This window comes from Vicugna pacos, chromosome 12 (assembly GCF_048564905.1).
Source record: "Vicugna pacos chromosome 12, VicPac4, whole genome shotgun sequence".
Lineage (NCBI taxonomy): Eukaryota > Metazoa > Chordata > Mammalia > Artiodactyla > Camelidae > Vicugna > Vicugna pacos.
The window spans coordinates 42,367,263-42,393,113 of record NC_132998.1 but is presented as its reverse complement, the minus strand read 5'-3'; the positions used below and the strand labels follow the sequence as shown (position 1 = coordinate 42,393,113).

Genomic DNA, 25,851 nt, shown 5'->3' with positions numbered 1-25,851 from the left:
ACTTGCTTTTTTTTTTTTTTTGGATAAATACTCCCAGTGGAATTGCTGGATCATACGGTAGTTCTACTTTAAAGTTTTGAGGAACTTTTCATACTGTTTTCCATAGTAGCTGCGCCAATTTAAATTCCCACCAACAGTGCACATGATTTCCCTTTTCTTCAGGGTCTTCATTGCTTGCTATTTCTTGTCTTTTGGATAAAAGCCATTCCAACAAATGTATGGTGATGCCTCATTTTCCTGATGATTAATGATGTTGAGCACCTTTTCATGTACCTGTATGCCATTTGTATGTCTTTTTGGAAAAATTGTCTATTCAGATCCTCTGTCCATTTTTAATTGCATTTTTTTTTTTGCTATTGAGTTATATGCCTGCTTTATATGTTTTAGATATTAGCTTCTTTTTTTAGAAATATGATTTGCAAATATTTTCTCCCATTTGGTAGGTTGCCTTTTCCTTTCGTTGATGGTTTCCTTTGCTATGGATTCTCATTTTAAGATGTGGCGGTTTTCTAGTTTCTAAAAAAATAATTTTCTCCATTCCAAAATCTATATATTTGACTATTTGTTTGCATTTCAGTTGGCTTCAAAAAGGATTTAAGGTGACTTACTAAGACAAGCATAGAGGTTGCGAGATTTAAATCCGAAGCTAGTCTGCCTAGATTTGCGGTCTTGCTTATTAGCTTGTGTGAACTTGGTCAAATGACTTTGTTCTTCCCTGCCATAGTTTTCTTATTTGGGCAATGTAGATACCACCGTAATTGCATACCTCTCTTTGGGCAATTAGGAAGATTCAGTTCAGATCTTACCTACTCAAAACAGTCCTGGCATGCGATAAGTGCAGTGGGCTTTAGGTACTACTAAGATGCAAAATTAAGTGAAAATAGGCAACCAAAATGGGAGAAAGTAAAACAAAGATTAAGTGAAAATAGGCAACCAAAATGGGAGAAAGTAAAACAAAGATTAAAAGTGAGAAAGTGCCAGGTGGAAGTTAGACCATAAACCAAGTGCCACAAAATCTGCACACAGAAGCCAGAAGCAAGCCTCAATTTTGGTTCTCAGCTTCTTAGTTGCCAAAGTGGAGACCATCAGTTACTTGATATCATAGTCTCAGATGAAAATTAAATTCTCGCCTTGGAGCATTTCAGCTGTGCCTGGAATTGGAGATTTGTGTGTGTGTGTGTGTGAGTCCTAGAAAAGAGGGCACTTTATGATGTAATAAAAATAGATCCTCAACACTATCCTTAAAATAAAACCGGTGATAGGATTCTTACAACTGTTTCACATATCTATCCTTTCAAATAATGATACAGATAATTATAAATATTTTAGAAAATATAATAAAAGGGAAATAAAAGGAAAAGCTGTGAGGGTAAATCTTGGGTTATAGATATAAATGTAAATATATACATCAGATATATAGAGATAGATAAATAGGTAGGTAAAGATATCTTGACACAATCTAATACATAGATACCACATGATTTTACCAAGCCTCCACTTTTGCACACATTTTCATTGTCCTGTAAGTTTGTTATCTTTGTATTATATTATTCTACTGAGCAATAAATAAAATTTCTGAATAATGCTTAAACAAAAAATGTGCCATAATTTTTCTAATATATGCCTTTCTCTAGACACGTGGTTTCTTTCCAATGTTCACATGAACCAGTCATACAACTGAAATATTTTTGTGCATAACTTTTTAATGTGATTAGCATAATTTGTTTAGAATAGGTCACCAAAACTGAAATTGAGGTTAGAGGATTTAAGCATTCTAAAGTTTTCATTAAAAAATAGTATACTTTTAAATATTGCAAAGGGTGCACTGTATATAGAAATATTTTATCCAATCAACCTCTCAATAAAATTTTGACTTTCACATAATTAGCTATGAATATACTTATTCATTTTGCACTTGTAATTTTTATAGTTGAGACTTTGTATCGCTATATCCATACTATCACTAGGAAAACCATTTAGAACAGATGTCTTACCAATGTCAATACATCAGAATTAATTTTGTACATGAAATAAACTGTATTTTCTTTTAACATACACTAAAATAACATTCCCTGAATACATTATTTAGAAGAGTTTAAATGTGTAGCTTTTAATCTTTGAGTGCATTAGTAAATGTTAAGAAAGAAACACAAAAACAAACCACAAAATTTTAGTAGCTTAGCATAATTTATATTTCACTGGCCTAACAATCCAATGTGGGTATTTCCGACTGAGATTGAGGAGGGTGTCTGTTCCATTCAGGACAGTCAAGGACCCAGGTTGACGGAGGCTCTGTCATATTTGACAGTGCCTTCCAGAGTCACCCAGGTATCAACTTCTAGTTGATGAGTTGGTGAAAGAAAGGGTGGAGAAAACAAAGACCTTTTTGGTCTTGTCCCCAGACTGACAAATCACTTTTAGCATCATTCTTTTAGTAAGAGCCAGTCATATGGTCTTGTCTAAGCTCAATTTGTACAACCTTGGGAATATTACCCAACTTTCTATTGTTCAATGTTCCTATTTGTAAAATGGGGGTTATAATAGTAATCAGCTCACATGGTAATTGTGAAGGTTAAATGCTATATGTAAAGCCCTTAGCTCATATTAAGGGCTTAATTAATAATAATACTCATTATTATCATCATTTTTAGTATTAGAAAAGACCTACAATGAGACATATATTGTAAAAGTATTTTTAATTACACTTAATTCTTAAACCAAAGAAACAGGAAAAAATAAAAGTTAACCTACAAAAAAAAAAAAGTACTGACCTCAGACCTCTCTGTAGCACTAAATGCCAGAGGGGGAAAAATATAAGAGAAAAAAAAATGTTGTGGTCAAGAATCTGATCACTGGACTTATGTATAAGTCATGTTTATATGTGTAGTTACATGGAAAGTAGAGTATCTGTCTTTGTTCAGAAAAATACATGAAGATATGCTCCAAAAAGCTGGACTTGAGAATGAAGAAGACATTGGATAAAAGGGATGGTGAGGGAAGGGTGCAGTGAAGGCTGCTCTGCTGAGAATGAGGGTGTGGGGTGGCTTGGAATGACGCTGAGGTAGCAGCAGGGAGCAGAACAGAAAGAACCTTCATCTGTTTATTGGAAATCTGCCCAAGTTAGAAAGTAGGAATACATGATGAGATCTGAGCTTTCAAAACATCGCTTTAGATGAATTTTGGTGAAGGGACTGGAAAAGTCTTAGAGTGGATGTGGTGAGTCCACTTAGTAGGCTATTAAAGCTTAAGAAATGCCGATAGCTCACACAAGGTTTTTTGGCACTAGAGTAGAGAGAAATTGATATATTTGAGGACAGTAAGACTGTAGAAATGGTAAAACTCAGTAATGGTTTGGGCATGTGGATGAGAGAGACATGAAGGTGACTTTGGTGTCTGGCTTGTGACCCCAGGTCGTGGGTAGTAATGCCACTTATGACTGGGGTTGAGGACCATAGGAGAGAACTTAAGATTCGTTCGTGACAAATCGAGCTTGAGGACATGCAGGTGCTGAGGTCATAAAGACATTTGGATGTACAGATCCAAGATTCAAAGGAGCTATTTATAGTAAAAATACTAATGCATAGTCATATAGGTGGTATCAATGAACCTTAAATCAGTTTCTTGACCTTGGCACTGTTGGCATTTTAGGCCAGGAATTCCTTGTGCAGGGCGTACTGTGCATTGTGGAATGTTGAGAGAATCCGCAGCCTGAGAGACAATGTTCTTGCTGATCCCATTTTTAGAAAAGGCAGGGTTAGACTGTACTTCCAGTATTTACACAGGCGTTGATCTGACCGGAATCTTTCTCATTTGAATTTTTGGTCCCGTTATTGACAATGAACTCTGATGACTCCACAGTGTCTCAGTATCCTTGAAGGTTGGTTGAATATTAGGACTCTGTTGAAACCTGAAGAGTAACATTCATTAGTTACATGGTTCTATTGACAGTATTTTCAATATATAGTTTTTATTAACTGATTTGCATAAATTTAGATTATGCATGTTAGAAATACTTGTGTTATTGTTCTGATTATTTTGTGAGTAACTATCCCTTTCATTCCTTAAAAAACATGCAAATATACAATCATTTAAAAAAATGAAACTAGTGGAGCCTGAAGTACATTTAACTTGTACAACATTTGTCCTTTTTTTCATTAAAGTCATTTTTTTCATTTACACATATTCAGTTGAATACACAAGTACTTGACTTTCCTAAAGTACTTGCAGTTAACTTTCACTTGATTATTTGTACTACAGAATGCTCTTGATATAAACCTTAGAGTTTCTTTGCTGCTTAACTTTGATTTGAAATGCTCATTCAGCAAGTTGTAATTTGCCTATAACTGCAAACTCCTTTGAAAGTGAGAATGAAAAAAATTGAAATCTCTTTTAAAATAATTTAAAGATTTTTTTTTCCCTTAATGACCAGAAATGTCTAAATCCTGGCTTCTAAAAACCATGCCATTTTGAAATTTATCTGGCGGACAGCACTGCTCTGCTGCATTACATGTGGTTGATGTTAGTCACATCCTTGATGTAATATAACACAAGCTGGCGAAGGTAATCCGATGTGACATGTGACAGCATTTTGAGCCAGTCTGGGATATTTGAAAATATGCCATCTTTCAAAGACCATGGACAGATAGCAGGGTGAGTCAGGACTGTGAACTCTGTGGCTTTTATTTTGAACAACCACAGAGGCAAGGTCCTGTGACACTTAAAGGGTGAATTCCAACCTGGTAAACGCTAACAAACACTAACAAAAGTACATTTTGGTTTTTTGCTGGCGACTTTATACTTGAAGCCACTTAAGTTAAATTGTTAAGAAAAACAACCACTGAAGAGATGTTGATTATGCATTATTACAAATCTGTGAAAAAGATAATGCAGAAATGAGCTAACAGTATCTGGTGATACAGGAAGAAGTGACAAGTAGGCATTTGGTACCCAGTTATTTGCCATTTGTTCAAAGTGCTCAGATCAAATCAAGTATTTTATTAACTTTCGAGGAAAACAACCTAGAAACATGAGCACCCAGGCGAAAATAGACATTTTCTACATATGTTGTGGAGTTTCTCTGTAAAAAGTCTCTCTGTCCTCAGCCTAATTTATTGTGTAGGCTGTGGAGAATTTGAAAACCATGTTTTCTTCTAGGATTACTTCAAGATCAGTTCCTTTGGTTTTAAATTTGTTTCACATTTGTTTGAGCAGAAAATACTAACACTAATAATTTCTGATGAATAGTGATGAGTTACAGAAATGAAAATAACCTGGACACTAAATTCGACAGAGGGTGGAAAAGGAAATTGAACATAAGATGTGCATCTTAGAGTGAAAAGGTAAAAATTGACCTACAAGTTAAAGGGTTAGAACAGCTATTCTTATTGTGATATTTGCGACTGAGGGTTGTAATATGCGATTGCCTTTACTCAATTATATTTTAAAATACCCTTAATTCATAAAAAGCTTTTCTTATCTTTCCATGTAAGTTGAAATCATTAAGTAATTCCTGTATCAATTTATTAATCACATAAGTAAATGCAGAAAACAATTCACTTTTTTTGCAAATTAAAAACACGTATCCTTTAGGCATATATAAATAGATGTAAATATATTTTCATTATTATTTGCACATATAGTACACTTTTAAAAGACTGAAGTTTGCTGAACTGCTGAGATGACATAGGGTATTGGGGGCGGTGGGGGGAGGCTGTTTTTAATTATCTTAGGTGCAACAGGAAAAATTCCCAGTACTTTAATTTCACTCTAACAATTTGAATTCCTACTTTTTCCTTTGATACTCAAAAGTATGTGTGTATAATAAAGATAGATTATTTTATCTATGTAACAGAAAGGAAATTGGGCCTCAAGGTTGTTCTAGTAATTGATGGAATCCTGGTTTCAAATCCTAATTTCAATCCAGGTTTTGAACTTGAATTATCTACCACCCTTTCTTTTTATGGTTTTCATAAAATTAGAAGTTTATTGACATGATCCAAGACATAATGACTAATCCAAAATTCAATGTAAAGATAAATGGCATTTCATTACATGTGATAATTAGATTAAAAGAAGGCTGTAGCTAAAAACTTTGTAGTATTTTGCTTCTTGTGCTCCAGGATGTGTTGCAATAAGGACATAATAATGCCCAATGAATCTAATATAGAGGATCCGATAGTTCTGATTTAATAAAAACAAACAAAAAGTATTGCCAAACTTAACTTCTGTTGTAAAACAATCTAGAAAGCCCATTAGAAAAACAAAACAAAATAAAACAAGTTTCTCTCTTTGGAAATCACTAGAAATTAAAAGGTATAAACTGAGGAAAATTAAGGTCAAGCAAATTATTTTATTCGCTAGGTTCATTTCAAAAACGTTACTTGAACATTTGATGTCTCCAGCTTTGGATGACTCTTTGCCATATGTTCTAGACAGATATCGCCTCACTGGAAGGAGAGAGAGGTTACTAGAAACAAGATTTAAATGTTTGTCATGTGCACTATGACTACATTTTTCACAGATTATTCTCACAGAAAGCCTGTGAAAAGGTAGTGTTATCCCATGATATACATCAAGAATCACCGCTCATAGAGATTATGTGACTTATCCAAGGCAAGAGAGGTAATATGTGGCTGGCTAGGGATTAAACCAGTTAAGAGTTGAGATTTGAATGCTGAAAGTATTGGAAAATATGTATATGAATCTTGGAAGAAATATAGGCAGATGATAAATGACAAAGAATAGAAAAGCAGATAAAAGAGAACAAAGGAGTTTCTCAAAATGGCGGTCTAGCATTGGCAAGGGCCCCTACCCAGGAAGATTTATATGATTCAGTTTGATAACAGATAATTCTGTTTGGTTATCTAATTGAATTAGGAATCACCTGGATAATGAGTGGGCATGCATGTAGACCTCCTACAATACTGTACGGTAGAACACGGGATACAGAGTCAGAGAACTGTGAATTCATTTCCTTGCTGTTTTGTTTCCTATCTGTGTTGCCCTGGCCAGTGTGCTGGATTCCACTGATCCTTAACACATTCCCTCTGCAAAATGAGGGTTCAAGAGACCTACGTGCATTCTGATAAGTTATACTGTGGTAACAAACATTGCCAAAGTCTTAATGGCTCATAACAACAAAGGTCCATTTCTTGCTTGGATTGTAGATTCTTTTCAGGTCTGCTCCCTGTTTTCTTCCTTCTGGCAGAAGGATCCACCCCTTCTGGTATGTGTTTGTCTCATGGCGGAGAGAAAAGAGATGCAGGAATCACGGGATGGCTCTAAAAGGATCTGTGTGGATGGTTTCTGCATCACTCACCCTCACTGACCTTTAAATGGCCCAGAGGGAGTCACATACCCAAGCTTCCCATGAGTGGGGCAGGAAAGTATCACTGTCTCACAGAGAAGGGCACTGAATAATTGGGAACAATCCTAGTCTGTCATTACATCCACGGGATTGTTGCGGTGATTAAATGGGATGAAAAAGTGAAGTTTCTGGTAGAGTTCCAGGCACACAGTATGTGCTCTAGAAATTTTATTTCACCTTCATCCCATCTTTGAGATCCAAAGTCAAGCTGAACAAAGGCCAGGCACATGAGGTATTTCAAGTGCATATAATAATTTTCCAGTGTCCATTTTGTCTAAGACCTTTATTACAACAATTGAGAGAATTACAACTGAATGAATTACTGTATTTCCTATTAGAGACAGGGAATTAAAAGAAGAATTAAAGTCATATGTGAAAAATCATAGTTAGAAAGACCTTAATCCTTTTATTTAACTCTCAGTAAAGAATTGACAAATTAACACCTGGAGTCTAAATGTACATTCTTAACTTCTTAGAAATTCCTAACTCCTTAGAAACACACCATACACCCCGAACAGAAAATATATAAAACAATTAAATAAGGGTTATTAACAAAATAACAAAGCAGTTTCAACTGGAAGGTAGTGTTTGGGAAATCAGGTGAATATACATTTTGGTGAGGGTTATATTCCAGTTAAAAAAAAAAATCTCCCCAGAATTTTTCAAATTTTAGCAAGAGAAGAAAATTCCCTATTGAATGTTTCTGAAAAGGTCTCTTTTCTATATCATGTGGTCAACTCCAGCAAAGGTTTTATATGAGTAATGGATTTGGTCTTGGAGATTTTTGGATGAATCCCTGAGGAAAAAGCCAACAAGCCTTGCCTTCGTTCTAAGAGATCAAAGATACCACTGTATTTTTGGTATGTAAGGGTTTTACCATAGTTGCCAAAAGTATGCTGTTTCCCCGTCAGCTGTGTAGTGGCCGTGCACTGATTGACAGCCCGCACACTCTCTCCAGGGTGGCTCCATTTCAATGTAATGGTAGTGCTTAATTTGAAAAGTACTCTGAGTCTCTTTGAATAAAAGTTATAACAGTACAAAAATAGTTCTTCCCTCAGCTAACAGTCAACAACACGCACCGTGTGTAGCGTTCCTGTAGGATGGAGCAGCCCTTTGTGAATTGGTGGGATAGATTTCTGGGTGTTAGACCATCATTCAGTGGTGATGATTTACCTGCCTTTTTTTTTTTTTAACAACAAATACAGTGGAGCAAAATTTTCAGATGAAGGCTAAATGGTATAAATTAGTCCACAGAAAGAAATTTATGAGAATTATTTTTGTGGGAAGAAATGTGTAAGAAAGTCATTGGTACGCCATTCTTCAGCATAAGCTATTTAAATAATGGAAATTTGGGGTTTTTTTTATTTTAGATGATTTTCAGATGATTTTAGATGTACAATACATTGAAACATATCCTATCATATTGCAAATGCCCACTAACCTCTGACAGGCAGTGGACAATAACAGGTGGATATTAATCAGGTCTTATCAAGGGGTTTCACAGTATATAAATTCCACTTTGATGGCACATGTGTGAAAAAATTTTTTGAGAATCCATTGGTTTGTAGTTTATCATGCTTATTTTTTTAAAAATGTTCAATGTGCCCAATATATTGAAAAATTAAAAACAAAAATAAATTAGCAAAAAGTCAATAACAAATGTTGATTAAAAACCCCTGTCTGTCACTTATGTGGAAGAGGAGGGGTGTACAGATAATTCAACCTCTTCTTAAAGGAAAGTGCCCTTTGAACTGAGGTTCAGTCTGTATGAGCCTGGAGAGTTCAGTTGATGGAAAGAAAAAAAAATCTCAGAAAGCATCCTCTCCTAGGAACTATCTGGTCTTACCCTAGTGTTTACAGCCTCCAGATTTGCTGCATTCCTTAGCTTCTCCCTGGATCTCAGGCCCATCTAAATGCAGTAATGCGGGGGGAAAACAAAACAAAACAGTTTAGTGCTTCATGCTCAAAATCATAAAACTGAGGGTATGGTATCTTGAATGACTAGGGCTAATTGGTGACTGCATACAGAGGTTAACATCACAGAAATCGGCCTTACTTTTTGCTTCAGTTCACAGGCACTGTTTAAGATCAGAGGTATAAAAGGGTTGCATGTTGTGTTAACTGATTTGAGAGTATGTTTTCTGCTCACTTTTGATGCCATGAAATCAAATGCAACAGTTTGGAATGCAAACTGAAGCAAGAGGTTACATAGGTGTGGCAGCCCCTCAGTTCTAAACCGGTTCTCAGTCTGCCAGTAAGCAATCGTTTGTCCCACCTTGGATATTTGGGTCTTGTTCCAGGAGTATTTCTGAGAAAATATAAACAGGTCTGTGTGAAAGGTTAGTAAAGTACTCAGTTAAGTTGTGAAGATTTCATCATCTCAAATTATCTATATATTTCATGAATTCCATTTCATCCAGTTTTTTAAAAATCGCTAGCTAATGTCTCCAGTTTGTATATATATATCCTGTCCAAAATATTCGGTAGCTTTCAGGGGTCTCTATTCTGCAATGTCTTATTAATTTTTAAGTCTTTAATGCATAGACAATTCATGTTATGCAATTATTTTATTAAACAATATAACAATTCGTGAAAACATTAAAAACAAAAACCCCCACACTAAATCTGGAAGTGCACTTAAATGGTGTTCATTTTATTGACAAATTATGCTGCTTTGAGTATGAATGTTGGTGTATATGTAGACAAGTATCTTTTCTAAAATGACAACTGATACATGTCTTCTTAATTCTGCTGGGTAAATGTCCAGGATTTGAAAACAAGCTTAGACTCTGTATCAGGACGATCTGTGACAAAGAAAAAGACATGCTCTTTGACAGAAATACATGCAGTAGGCTTAAATTGTTAGATTTTTAAAATATTTGAATGATGGTATCTAGAGCCCAGTCTCTTCTGATGTTTGAACTGGCCTTATTACCGCCTGAATCATTATCAGGAAATGCCTCTTTAAAAGATTTCTCTAAATTGGGAAGCTTTTAATCAGTTTGACTCCTATTACAAAATCAAATCCTTCCACTGACAACAACCACAATTAGTGAGGTAGAGGCTTGTGCTCTTCACAGTGTGTTTATCTTTAGACTAACGCTATTATTTGGGAGTCAGAAATGAGTATAATCTACCAATATTAGTAAAACAATGGACACGTTTAAAATATGCTAAAGTGAAAGTCAACCCACTTTGTGTTTAAATTCCTAAAGCTTTGATTAAACCCTAATATACATCATCCAGCTGCACTGAATTCATTTGATGGAAACACTTGATAGCTGTCCACCTTATACCCTTATCATCTATATACATTCTCTAGGACTCTCTACTTACTATTCCTTGTAAAAATAAACTCAAACACCAAAGTAAAAAAAAAAAAAAATTAAACAGCAGTCCGAGCACTGAATAAAAAAGTAGCATACTCTGAAAATAAAAACAGAAACCTCTAAAATAATGTTTTATTTATCACATACAAACGTGTTTTCCTAAGAATTATTTCCAGCGTGGGCCACCATATGGAAGTAGAAAGCCATTGTAGGAATGAACTAAGATGGTTTGTATCACCTGCATAACTTGTTTTGTTCTATGCCTCCAGGCTTCAAAATCCGCTTCCCATGTTTTTTTCCTTTCTTTAAAAATAATGTACATCAGTTTAATTTATCCCAGGTCCTGACAGAAGGATCGGATTTTAAGCATTTAATGCTGTGGTTTCAAATCCAATTTCTCAGTGTTCATCGTTTCAAAAGTGGTAGGATTCAGTTTTTGAAAAGGTTCAGGAATTTGGGGAGGATTGGCATACTTTCTAAAGCCCCACAAGGATGTTAAAGGCGGCTCTGTATGGTAAAAGGCAGTTGGGTCTGAATTTTTCTATAGTGCTCCAGGAAAGACTAAACCCTTTGCCTACTCCAACAAGAGCCCCTCTTAATGGTGTCAACCTAGGAATATTTTTTAAACTCATAAAGTATATTGAATAAATAACCTATTTACAGATTTTCTGAGTGAGGACACTGATTGGTTGGTACATTTTCCTAAAAGGAGGGTATCACTCTATCTGCTTAAGGCTTGACTCCACCGCGTGTGTTCCGAAACAACTTTCCTTGAGACCAATGGGATTTTTTATCCATTCAGATGCTGCGGCCCCAGATCCTTGCACAGTAAATTCATTGTGGGCTCTCTTTATTGGTGGTGGGGGAACCTCAAAAGGTCAGGAGTCCAGATTGCTTCAAATAAACATCCAGAATCTCGGACGCTTTTTTGAAATGGGCCCAAGTTTATTTGAACCTCTTTTCTGGTTTGGAAATCAGGCTGAAAATTTCACAGAAACAGATTTTCTTGTGAGATCTCAGAATGTTGTGGTTTAAGTAAAGTAATAAACAAATTTGAAAAATGAAAGGCAAAATTGGCTCAAACTCACCTGGTTTCATTCTATTAAATGCCTGAAACTGAGTGGCACTGTGCAATATTTAAAAAAAAAAAAAAAAAAAAAAAAAAAAAAACCCAGAGTTTGGCTGAGGTTTGGCCTAGAATCATCAAACCTTCCTGCCGAGGAGGTTTAAGAGAACTTTCTGTCACTCTGTCCTCCTCCATCTTTATGTTTCAACAGCTGACAATCTTTTTTTTTTTTTCTGTATTTTCATTATGGGAGATGTCAATATTTGCCTTCCATTTTTGAACTATTAATGAAGAATAATTCTTTGATCTTCTTTTGAAGCAGAGTAATTTCCACTTATTTATGGATGTGATCTCCTTGAAATGTGTGTTATGGTATTTGTGTGGTATATACAACATGAAAAAAGATGAAATTTTAAAAAATACTTCTTACTAAATACCAGGCATTAAAGTCAAAACCTTTACACATATATTATTTGTCACAGCAAAACCATTAAGCAGGCATTATTCTCTCCATTTTACAGCAGTTATAGAATGGTTTATGAAGCTATGGTGACTTGCCCAATTGTATACCATGTCATTTATAGTAAGTAGCAGGGGAAGGGTCGAGGCCAAGCCGAGGGTGTCTGCCTTCAGAGCTCATAATACTTTACTACTACGGTACGAAGTTGCCTGTATAGTTGTTGAGGTTTTACTGAGAGTTTCTTTTAAAAGCCCATTTATCCTTTACTTGTAACTTTAACCCCAACCATTGTGTACAATGGCTACATATATTATATGCTAGTTGGAAAGAGTATTTGGTAACTCTAAGATGTGGATAGAAAATTTCTGCAGTTAACAAAGTCTGTTTTAATGCTAGTGCCTTCGATTTGCAAAGCACTGTATTCAGAGACTTGTGTTGATCTCTTTCTGCTCCAACAAATCAGGAAGTAGGCACATACAAGGCATCCTGAACCACTTGTACCAAGGACGAAAATTGAGGCTCTACAAAACTGAGATATTTTCCCAAAGTCATGAAAGTAAGAGACATCCAGGAAAAGCTTCAAATCAAATCTTCTACTTATGTAAACTGCTCTTTGCAAATCAGTGCTTCAGAATTCCGTCCTGCCACCCCCTTTTAAATCTTGCTTTATTTTCTCACCCTTCCCTCTTTTCAGTTACACTGTTCCCCCACCCCCAGTACTACCGCATATTCCACCTCTGCGCATATATTGTGCTCCTGATAGAAAGCACTCTGCGCTAACTGATAAAAATCCAAACCACTTTTGCAAAGCCCGAAATAGTCTGGACACATGATACCACTGCTGTTCTTGTGCTATCCATTTAAGTTATGTATCAAGTCCAAATTTAATCAAGGCCACATTTTATTTATACATTTCATGCATTAAACTCATTTAAACTTTTAGTCAGATTTCATTAGAAGAAATACTACCGTGCACATCATGCAGTAGTAAAGCTAATGTGCTTCAGGAATTTGAAAGGAGTTCGAGATCGGGGGTCTGATTTCAAAATTTCTTTTTCTTTCTCTCCTCAGTGCTTGCAGCAGGTCTGCGAGCGAGCGGCACACAGCTTGTTTCCTAGGACACTAATATAGTCAGCATGCTCTGTCCCAACGTGTAAACACAGACATTCTCTGTAATCAGGGCGGTTGGTGTCTTAAGGCAAGATTATGTTTTTTTAGGAAATGCAATTTATGTTCAGGATTAAGTTTCACTTGCAGGCTGATAACGTCGGAGGTTCAGGCAGATGATAACAAGTACTGTGTCCTAACTCCCTGCCCTACATCTGCAGTCTTGAATCAGTCTTCCTGGATAGCCTTCCGTATCATGATCCCAAGTCAAATGATTTAGATTCATCATTTCTTAGCAAGATGAGAAAAGTAAATGATAGGAAAATACGAAACACATTTTTAAGAATTTAAAGCGTCTATAAGTTTCCTTGGTGGGTGCGAGGAAATACGGAGAGACATGAGGCAAAAATAAAGATGACACTACGGTTAACATGCTTCTTCAGACATCAGGAAATTTAAATTTGTGTTGGGCACTTTGGTATTCTTGAGGTTGAGGTGGGGTTGGGTAGCGAGTTAGTCATGATTCTTAGAATGTAATCATTTTTGCCTGCTTGTGGCATGGCTCTCATACTCTAAGACCAGTTAAATAGATGACAAATATTCTCTCTCTTTTCAAATAAAAGCTGAAGTAAATCCACTCAGAATATCAAGTAAGCCCTCTCTCTAAATCCTTCCATCAAAAAAACCATAACTGCTCTATTTCTTTTCCAACCCAGTAAAAAAAAAAAAAAAAAAAAGGTTTCACAAATTAAAGAGCAGTTTCTGTGCCAGAAACACTTTTTTTTTTTTGGCTTAATACTAAATTCACGGGTTTTTTTTTTTTCTTCTTTTTTCTTTTTCTCTGTTTAACTCCAGACTGAGGACTCTGAGGTCCCCTCATCCCATTTTAAACAGCAGATGGCAGATCATGCAAAAGAGAACCATGGCCTTGATCAGACAGCTGAGTTTTCTCCATTTTTTTTTTTTAATTCTTTCCCAAAATGAACTGAGTATGCAGCCCGGGAACTTTTCTGACCACAAGGAAGACTGGAGTGCTTTTTTATCATGGTAACAGGTACTGCATGGGCAGAGGCCTTACCACGGAAACCTCAAGCTGCCTAAGCCGTGACTTTGAGAGCAGGAGTGACAGCAGGCGGGCTGGGGGTTGGGGGGGGCACATTTGCTTGCTTGTTCAAACGTATTTTCTGAATTACTTGTTTGTGTCAATTAGGACAGAACTGGAGCATGCTGCTTTGAGCTGATTTTTGGAGTAAAGTCCTTGTGTAGCATTATAATAATCTGAGTAACTAGATACGCGCTGACAGGCAGGGAATCAAGTCTGATAGGACTAGACCAATCCTATAGCCTGACTCCTCCTGCTGTCTTCTTCCAAGACATTTGAAAAGATACGCATCATAGTTCAGAAAAATAATTCCTTTATCCCTTCTTCTGTTTGCTCCACCGCCTCTAAAAACAGAAATTTATGACCCGCAATCTAATTTCTTTTCAAGGCCGTTTATTTAATAAGAAGAATGTTCTCCTGGCCTGAGCTGCGACATAACTGAATATGTATATATTTTTTTCATAGACTTAATGTTTACGGCAGAGGCCTAAAGCATTGGAAATAAGGAGCTAAATTGGGAACGCTGACATCACTTGAGCTGTAGTGATGGGGAGAAAAGTATTAGCCCTTGTCCAACTTACCTTTTGCATGAGGTGTGAAAAGCACCCTATACAAAGGGAGACTATGAAACCCAGAGCCAGGGTGATCGCTTGCTTGTTACTCACGCGCACGCGCATTGTAACTGGTACAGGGGGAGTCCGCGGATTCTAACCACGTGGCTGCGCGCAGAAGTGTATCAAGGAGTTTCCTCTAGGCGCCCACTCAGTGTCCTACTGACTGCCCCCGGCTGCGGAAGATGATGAAAGGCCAGAGTTCCCCCCTCATGAGATTTCATCCAGATGCTCTGAGCTTACACATTTCAACAATGAGTCTTGGACTTTAAGGAAAATGACCGTTTTAAAGCTCGGCCGACTATATGCATTTCTCCACTGGGTGGCGCCCAAAGGCCATAACTCCGACGGAAAACAAAATCTAATTTTTTACAGTATTTTCAGAGTGGATTAATTCAGAACTACTACTCTTCTAATCAGATTACAAGGTTATAGTGTCAGGTGTCACTCAGATTGTGCTTGTACTCCGCTCTGAGTGGTCGATAATAATTTCACATCACAGAGAGCGTGTAGAAACTTTTGAGATACAGAGTTTATCTATGCTGGTAAACTAAAATTTTTTGAGAATACAATGTTTTCTAATCAATTTGTGAGTAGAATGGTCAGGTGATCACTATAATTTTTCTGCATTCAAGCTGGGTTTGTTCCCCCCTCAACATCTTTCACAGCTTTTAAGGAAGATATTTCTTGTCCCAAATATCTTACAAAATTTCAGAAAAACGTTACTTCACTTAATAGTAGTCCTTGGCTATGGCGCATTATTAACAGCTCTTACTATTTGTAGATTGTGTGACCTTGGGTAATTTCCTTAGTATCTCCGTACTTCCATTTACCTAATTTGGAAAATGGGAACAGTAGCCTCTATAACTAAGGGTGGTTTTGAATATTAAGTTAGATCAAACATACGAAGCACTTAGTCGTCTGAACTATGCTAACCTCTCAATAGATGGTAGCTACTGTCATCAAGAATAAGCATTTTAAAAACCTAATACTACTTGTATGACATTGGAGAGACTGAGGTGAAAAGATGGTAAAATACGATCGCTCAGATCTGTGCAGTCTAGTTGGAATAATCATCCTTTGATCATTCATTCACCAACAAATATTTATTGAATACTTACTGCATGAAAGGTATTGTTTTGACGGTATGGTATAAAAATGAACAAAAGAGGAATGACCCTTGTCCTCGTGGAATTTATAGTTTGGTGGAAGAGACAAATTCTAAACAAAGATGCATTATTCAAAAAAAATTTTAAATTACAGCGGTAAGTATATGAACAAAAAGTACAGCACAGTGAGAGCTTAGATGTCACCTGGGGTCACTCTTACCTTGGAATTAAAAAGAAATACCGATTCAAACCTCTTTTGTCAAGTTTTCTGCAAAAACTCACATCCTTCTCATGCTGTACATATTCCTCTAGATTTATTTTTCCGAGAGTCACTGTTTCTCTAATTTCATATCCCCGTGAAAATCTTTATTTCTGTGTGATTCTAACTCCCTGTAGTGTTTTTCTTCTCCCTGTCGCTCGTGGATTAAGACAGATTCCCCAGCCTCTCTAATGCTAATAGTGTTTTGATTTAAAAAAAAAAAAAGTCTCTAATGTTGAAATTAACAGATTTAATTGCTATTTATTAGCGGTAATGATGGTGCAAATAACAATTTATGGTGAAGATCAGTGGTAGTGATCCCAAGCTGGTGGAGAGAGATTTTTATGACAGAAATCCATTCTGGTGCCTCTCAAATCATATCAAGGAAATTTGCTTACCAAGCTTATTTACTAAGTGGCTCCCACCAGCTTGGATAAATTAAAAGAGAAACGAACAAATAAAATACAACCAATTTTAGCCAAACCTTAAATACAAACCCTGCACAAGGTTTGATCTTCCGCTTACTTTTTTTCTCATCATTACTGTATGATACCTCCTTAAGAGAATAAAATCTATACATTTCAAAAAAATTGATGAAAAATTCTGTGAAAAATTTGTTTTAGCTATCTCCACTATCATGCATGGCAGCTGACTGAGTAAAATGAGTAAAATTAACATGAATAGAGCTAAAATAAAGTGAATACAATACAAACAAAGTGAATAAAATACAAACTTATTTCTAATGTGTATGTCTTCCACTGCCACCATCAAAACTGTCTTGCTAGATACACTTACTATGGTATCAGAGAAAAGTAAATTTTGAGTCAGGAGGCCTGGGTTCTAACTATCCAAGCAACTATAAATAAATCTCTAGAACCCTCTAGAAATGTACTGTCAAATACACTAGCCAATACATTTTAAATAATCAAAATTAGACATTTTCAGTCGCACTTGGCACATGTCAAGTGTTCAGTATTCATGTAGGTTCATTCACAGAGAGCTGTCCTACTGGTCACTTCGTCTGTAGACGCTTCAGAAAGTCCTGCCGTACAGTGCTGTTCTAGGATGTCCGTCATCTGTGAGAGTGCTCTCCTGTTTTGTGCCTTGCCTTATCCCTCACCATTTTCTTAATGATATATTTTGGAGAACAGGAATTTTTAATTCTAATGTACTTCAACTTATCCATTTTTCCCCTTAAAGGTTAACATTTTCTATGCCCCAAACTTTTCAACTATAAGATTATGAAGACATTCTCCTACTTTTTTTCTGAAAGAGTAAGACTTTTCCTCTTCTATGATATTTTGAATTAACATTGATCTCGGTGGAAATTTAATAAATGCTAAATAACAATGGTGATACATCTTTATGCTTAATAGGTATGATATTCAAAGAAAAAATGAATAATAGGAGTTAAGTCTATATTTTTCCTTAAAAAGAAGTATAGGCATGTGAAAGTAATCCAAAACATCTTCTTGTGATGAAACTTCAATTTTTTTTATTGTTTGAACTGAGTATCACCAAAATGTATTTCATTTGACTTCATGTCAGCAAGTAAACAGTTTTAGGAAGTTAACCCATATACTTGGTTGTGAGAGATCGTGTGTTTACGGGTCTCAGTTTTAACCTTCAACATCCTACTCCTAACTTGTTTGAAAATGTCAGCTTTACAAGTTAAAACTCCTGACCTGTTACTGGAGCAGGTGTCCTCTTCCCGAGTCTGTCCCATCCCAATGGCCTTTCAGTCTGGTGTTGACAGTCTGCTTTTGCTAAGGCAAAATGGTGTACTTGAGAAGGGGAGAACATTGACACCAATAAAGTTCATGCTTTCTGAGCTTTGGGGCCGTGTAAGTGCCTGGGGTTTTTGAGTTGTGTTTTATTTGAACTTTTTCATGTATCTACTCAAGTATTAAAATTGTGACAATTATTTTGTGAACTTGATTTATGAAAGAGAATTTGGGTTCTAACTCTGAAGTGTTGAGCTCACTTGATGACAACAAAGTGGATTCTATATTCTCTCCATGAACTCTCATTCTAATAATAGGCAAACTATGAAATGTACCTATGTGATTGTTCTCCAGAGATTTGTGGAGAAAGATGTGCTATTAGTAACAATATGACCTCTCAGGAGTTTGCTGTCAGTCCTTTGATCTCACTAACCTTTCTTTACCCTAAGTATAGGATTCATCCAGGAGAAAATCACCAAAGTGATTATATGGTTTTTTCCTGAGCAAATTTATTAGAAATATGAGACCAAAGAGATATACTTTATATAGGAAGTTGATGGTCATCAATATTTTTTCAGTTTGCCAGGCATTCTGCTCAATACCCAGCTCTCTTACCGTATAGTGTACCTAATCTTCATAGCATCTTCGAAAGATAGCCAGTCTCTCCCACCAATCTCATTCTTTATCACCATCTCAGCCTGATTTTCTTCTCAGCACTTGCAACTGTCTGAAACTGTTTATTTGCTTATTTTTTGTTTGTCAACACCAATTAAAATGGGAGTGCCCTTCTAGCTATTTTCCTGAGGACAATTTACTGATTATGTGGTTTTTATTTCTCTTAGCTACATTTGACCCGCCTTCTCTGGTTATAAGAAGAAATGCAAACGTCCTCAATACACTAGGTTAAGGCAAAATGCAAATGAAGAAATTGTTTATGAGTAAATTGTGTGGCTCTATATGATTTTGCCGACCTTGTTTATGGCTCTACTTCTAGAAGAGACATACAATCAGACACTCAACAAGTATTTCTTGAAAGACTATCTTCGCAATTTATTAGGCTAGGTAAAAAAGAAAAGATCGTTCTCCTGGCTAAAGGCAGACCTAGGATAGAAACACAAATTTGCTGAGCATCCAAGTTCATAAACTTTCCCTATGCCAATCTGCCCCTGAAGTTCATTTTGAACAATGAGAACCAGTTGGTGAAGTAGAATTTAGCAGAATCTTAAGGGACAATTATTATCATATCATATGCGTTGACTCTAGCCAAAGAAGTCCCAGCAAGAAATGAATCACCCATTTTAGAAAATAGGATTTCCAGAAAATTGAGAGAAAATAAGTTTGAACCAATGACCTGAGATCTCTGAAAGAGAAGAGGGCTGGAAAGAAATGGGAGGGCTTCAAAAATACATCCTGTGTGCACTTAACACTGACAAACCATCCCACTGTCCTATTAGTGTATGTTCCTTCCTACTCATTCTCTCAGAGCATTATGGCTTGCCTTTCCCCTCTGCACAAACTTCTAACAATCTTCTAATTCTCAGACGATGATCTTAACTCCTGTTTAATTGGAAAATAAAACAAGATTAATCAGACTGTAGGAAGCCAACTGTCTCCAGAGATTTGTAGCTCCATCTAATGGATGGTCGAGAGGGCTGATCTGGGCTTAACAGAGGTTACAAAGAGACTAAGTTCTGTCTGCCACGTGAAAGAGTTGTGCCCACGAGATTGTGAGTTTTTAGTGAAGTACTGGGGAAGGAGAAGTAAGTTTTTGCACTTTTGTGTATGAAAAAGAACCAGATTCGTGGCTTTGTCCTTGGGTTTGAAACTACAGATCGTACTTGAAATAGTCTGATTAAACACAAGTTTCTAATTCTAAGAGTAGAATAGAGAGCAGTTTCTTCATCTTCTAAATAAGCGGACATTTAGGGAGAGAAAACAGACTTACCAAAAATGAATAAAAGAAAGTCAGTTAATTTACTTTATGCCACCTAGGAGCCAAACTCACCTGGAGGAATGGAAGGTGAGACCTGTCGGCAGGGAATGTTACAGGTTTCTCATCTTACCCTTTTAGGTCAGCGGAGATGGGTAGGGGCCAGAGGAGGAGGGCGCATTCTGCTACTAGAGGGTGGAGGTCAGAGGTTGGTGTCCCAGAAACCGCGGTTTACGTGAGAATTTCTGATTCAGCTCTTTAGGGTCACATCTCTACCAACAGATTTCAGTCAAAGACATACACTGGAGTGCTCCCGCAGGTGACTCCAGAGTAATTCCTGGGACTCTTCCTGTGTGAAAGGGGCTGGGGGTTAGCCCATGGGTTATCCATGCACAATTCTTGAGCATTTTACTGCTGAAAGCCAATCAATCATATTCTCATTCATTCACTCACTCCTTTATTCATTCGATGCATTTGTTGAGTACCCATCACTATTCTACATGCAGGGGATACAGCAATGAAAATTAAAAAAAAAAAGCTTCTCACTTGAAATTTGCATTGTAATGCACCCAGGCAGAAATTAAACAGGGCGAATAAGTAAAATATACCATGTGCTAGAGAGAAATGTGAGCTATGGACAAAAATAATGTAGAGAATGAGAGTTAAGGGTGTCTGAAGAGGATTACAAGTTTAAATAAAGTGAGCAGAAAAGCTCTAGAGAGTGGCATTTAAAGGAAAGACTGAAGGCTTAGGGAATGGGGTTCCGAGAAGGAAAGAACCTAGGAGGAGTCGAGCATGCAGGTATCGGGGGGACGAGTGTCTGGGCAGAAGGCACAGTAAATTCACGTCCCTTGACCGAAGCTGGCTTCACCAGTGTGCAGCCTGTGTGGCTGCACAGGACCTGGTGCACAAGACCCACTCCACCTTTAAATTCTTCATAAAATTTGAATCAGGGGTCCTGCATTTCTATTCTGCCATCCTGTCCTTAAGGCTCTGCACGGGAATAGTCATGAGGTGCCCGTGGTTAGAGAAGAGGGAGAGCAGTAGTTGTCAGGGAGGTAGTGAGGCAGCACACCTTGTATGACCTTGAATGACCTGATTAATGTTTCAGCATGGATCGCTCCCACTGCCGTGTTGAAAATAGAATGGAGGGATCAAGGATAAAAACAGGGTGATCAGTTTGAGGAGAAATATTGCAGTCAAATCTCAGCAAGACTTGATGGTGGGGTAACATCTGGTTCTGAATTTAAAATACCATTGGATCTTCCTGTTTTTAATTAAGGGCTTATAGGTTTCAGTGCATTTAGATGACAGTTAGTGGACGAAAGGGAGAAAACCTCATTATAAAGTGTCATTTACTTGTAGGATGCAAGCCCAGAAAAAGGATTGTCTCATGTCAACATATCACTAGTGACCTATAATCGAAAAGTCTCATGCAAATTTTAAAAAATGCCTTGTAAACTATATGAAGTTATTATGATCATTATTATAATTGGGGAGTTTGAATTTGATCTGCAAAAGCTCTTTCCAATTCTTATTTTCTTTGTACGTTGTCTTTTGTTATTCAATACTGTCTTAAATCTGATTTTGTTTTACTTGCTCCGGCCCCAGACAGACTGGGTCTATTTTCAATTCACATTTAATTTTGAGGGTGGTAGAGTTATCATAGTCTTACATTGTTAGGTACAATTATATATATTTCAACTATTAGAATCAAATGAGATAATGTATATAAAATACTTCGGAAAGCCTGCATCACTCTATAAATGCGAGAGGTTAAGTAGTGTATTAGGAAGACCGTACTTTAAATCAATTTGAAATAAGTTGTTTGAGCTCTCACATTTTCCATCAGTCTGAGAGAACTGCATACTCATTTACTATAGCTAAAACATAGAACTTGCTTTCATTTTATAAAATTAAATTTTTGGAGAAGGATTAAGTAGCAATTTTCTACATAGTGTAAAGATTGTTCTTCTGACATTGGCACTTGTAGGCTGTTTGGAATCTTCCTGCCAAATGTGCAGTTTCTTGACTTTTTTCAGTTGGTGGGAGAGAATTTTCCGTGCACATGTTTGTTTCCAACCTTAGACGTCTATTTACAGGCATGGAAATAAGCTTGTTTTTTTCCTTCCTAAAATGTAAAGTTTAAGTTCTCATTCCCTGGATCAAGTTGTCAGCAGTTAAAATTTGGCCTACAAATTTATCTATGTTTTTATGATCCAGACAGTGATGCAATTTCAGATATACCCCCTTAGGAAGATGACCATCTTTGCAAAGGTCAAGTCCTCCATAATTGCTCTTGATCCCAGCTTCAAACATCAAGTATCAGCTCTTACTCAGATCTCCCTTTCCAGTCCTCCCTAAATTCCCAGATCAGGTCACACCCCTTTATTGCCCTCTACTCTTCCTCCAGGACATTTGTCATGTTTAGGTTGATACACTTTTTTTTTTTTTTTTTTACCGGCTGTCTCCCCTACAGATTCTAAACTCTTGGAGTAGAGGCCATGCTTGCTTGTTCTCCCAGTCCGATAACCTTCACTTGACAGATAGGAGGTCCTGGACAGTCTTCCATTGAATAATTAACACAAAGGTGCCTGCTTCAAGTGGGACTATTATATTAAAATTTTTTTGGAATAAGACAATATGTAAAAGATATTAAGAGCTATGGGATAAAGAGTGATAAATTAGCAAATTTTACCTTGAGTTTGTTAGAAATAAAAAGTAACTTTACAATTATGCTTTACTGGTTTAATTGTTCAGTATTGGCTAGACTGTGCTGCACGAAAAATCTGTCTCCCAAATGTTAACATGTGTCTGGGGAGATCTTTGGGATAACTGCTCTACAAAGCTACTCAGGGACCCCAGCCGACTAAAGTCCCACTGGGTTGGGACTTAACTGTCTCAAAGCACGGTGTCCAGGGTCACTGTGACCGGGAAGGAGAGAGGGCATGGGATACTCACAGCCACTGTTAAAAGGTCCGGACTGGGAATGACAGGAGTCACTTCCTCTCATAGCTGTATGGCTGGTACGTGTCCTATGGCCCCGCGGGCGCTTGAAAGTTGTCTTTTATGCAAATGAAAGAGAGGCAAAGTAGGTGTGGTGAGGATGAACACATTCTACAGTTGAGTAAAATTTTTATACTAGGTAGTATTTATTTCAGGTATTAGAATGAAGAATTACATATGTGATAATACGTAAACAGATAGCTCATTCCAATAAAGCAGCGAGACTTAATCAGAGAATATCATCTAAAAGGCACAGTGCCTTGAATTAACTTTATTAGCTGCGCCCCAACCATCATGTGTCAGTGAGTCACATTGCCAAATTATTTATTTTCCTTCCTTCCTTCCTTCCTTCCTTCCTTCCTTCCTTCCTCCCTCCCTCCCTTCCTCCCTCCCTTCCTTCCTCTCTTTTGAACGATAAATTGGGAAGCTTGAGGTTTCTAAGTAGCAGCATAGGTCATTAGAAGAATAAAACCAACTCTTTTTTTGTTTTAAAGAAATTTATACTTTAACTTTCACAGGTTAAAAACGTTAAATGACAAATATATACAAAAATTATGAATTGACAATACTTGATAAAATCACTCGGTCATCCTGCTTTGGCAAATGTTTGAAATAGAGCATGGGTATTATCAGGGTACAGGCTGTGACTATGATTATGAAAATGGGGGAAATGGTTACAAAGCAAAGTTATACATAGAAATGGGAAAGTAAATTTTTATTAAGAGCCTTGCACTGAGCCTGCATAATATGTTTTGACATTTTAACTAATTTTAGAGCTTACAAACTACTTATTTTTCAATTTAGTCAAATAACTTTCTAGCAACAAGTGGGTTTAGCCAAAGTACTTAGTAAAACTAAGAAAAACAGTCAAACTGGTGGAACATACAATTTTAGCCTCAAATCATATCTAAAAGACTGTGACAGAAATGAATGTGACCAAAAGTTGTTTTGGTTTGGAAGCCCTGACCCCATTTTGGTGTAAATGTTAGAAATCAACACATCCTGGATCAGCTTCTCACAGAGACGTCTTACTGAATCGGATAGACTGACTCTTAGAGCCACATCTGATGCCACCACAATTACAAATAGACAGACTAGGCATAAAAGCCATGTTAAGATGTTCTCACAAAAAACCCAAAACTGAAATCAAATATCAAAGTGTGTACGCGTTGATGTGACAAATGCATTTCTGTTATAGAAATAGAGATTCTGGGAAAACCTAGTTTGGCTCATTGCATCATCATAATTTCTTTTCTATGGAAGGAAGCTTTACATCAGCATACAGCATGTGATGTCACGGGAGCTTTGGCCAACTTTAGTCATGCCTGTTTTACTTAATGTTTAGCCATTTATTGAAAACATGTCCTGTACTATAGGTTGTAAGTCAATAGTTTTTGAATTAAGATGAATACCAATTAAACAATATAACTGGTGTCCTACTTAGTTCCTTTTTTTCATATTTCTGTATGGAAAACTTTCTGTAAACAGCAAAGCAGATTTGTTTTGACTCAGTGTTAGTTATTAATGCCTAGGGTATAAATCATTCATTCAGGTGTTTATTGAGCATCTACTAATGCCAGTATTCTAGAACTTTGGTTTAAATCAGTTAAACAAAACCTCTGCCCTCACGGAAGGGGAGGGACAGATATTAACAATTATTGTAAGTCATCTATGTAGGGTGCTAGAAAATAAGTGTCATGAAAGTATTGAAATGTGGATGAGACAGGTAAGACCTCATTGAGAAGGTGTCACCTGAGCAGCAACCTGAAAATGTTGGGGCAGTAGCTACGTAATAATTGGCAGAACATCCTTCCAAGTAAGGAGAAGAAAAGAGCAGAGGTCTGAGACTGGTGTACGTCTCCTGTGTTCACAGCCCAGCAAGGAGGCCTGTGTGCCTTGAGCCCAGTCAGACAGTCAGAGAAGGGGGGGATGATAGGAGCTGAGGCCCGAGGAGGGAACAGGGAACCAAGACTGAATGGTTTGAGCAGGACATGACATGATCTGTGTGATGATGAAAAGAGCCACTGGCTGCAAGGTCAAGAATAAACTGTAGGGAAGCCAGGGCTGAAGGAAGGAGATCAGTTGTGGGTGCTGGTGGCCGAGAACAGGATGACAGCAGTGGGGGTGATGAAAGGTTGTTTGATTCTGAAACCACTTTGAAAATACAGTCAACAGGATTTGCTAAGAGACTGAATGGAGAAGAGGGGTGGGGATGGGGGAAAGAGGGGGAGAGAAGAGGTGGGGAGAGGAGGGAGAGGAGACAGGAGGGGAGGGGAGGGGCGAGAAAGGGGGAGAGGATAGAAGATGGGGTAGGGGAGAGACGGATGAGAGGGAGAAACCAGAAAAACAGGAGAATGATTGACTCCAAGAGTTCTAGCCCAAGCAACAGGACAGACGCAGTTGTTTGGTACAAGAGGTTTGAGTGTGGGTGATGATGAAGACGGGGAGTTGAGCTTTGGACATGTTACATTTGAGACGACAGACATTTGTGTGGACCATTGAATAGTTAGTCGGATAGAGGAAGCTCAAGTATTAGGAAATAGACTTACATTCTAACAGATGACTATTTGGGGACGGCAGGACATGAACAGGCTTAGAGGCATTAATGTGATTTCAGTTAACATAGGAATCCTTTTTTCCCTTCTGTCCTATCTTCTGCATTTTATAGCTGTGTATAATCTCCCCCGTGACTACAGACTCGCTAGTGGGGAAACAGCGCCATCTGGTGGGGAGTGAGAGACAAACTTCTCGAGGAAATTATGAGAAAATGGACATTTTTCTT

At 37.2% G+C, this 25,851-nt stretch overlaps 1 long non-coding RNA gene across 1 annotated transcript; it reads right to left on the bottom strand.

Annotated features, from left to right (window-relative positions):
* Positions 1-3,000: 3,000 nt before the first annotated feature.
* On the bottom strand, positions 3,001-15,071 carry LOC140700473 (uncharacterized). The gene is made up of 3 exons (XR_012078870.1): positions 15,012-15,071; positions 9,213-9,275; positions 3,001-3,907 (listed from the first exon to the last, which is right to left on the bottom strand). It is a non-coding gene; the product is annotated as an uncharacterized lncRNA (long non-coding RNA).
* Positions 15,072-25,851: the final 10,780 nt, after the last annotated feature.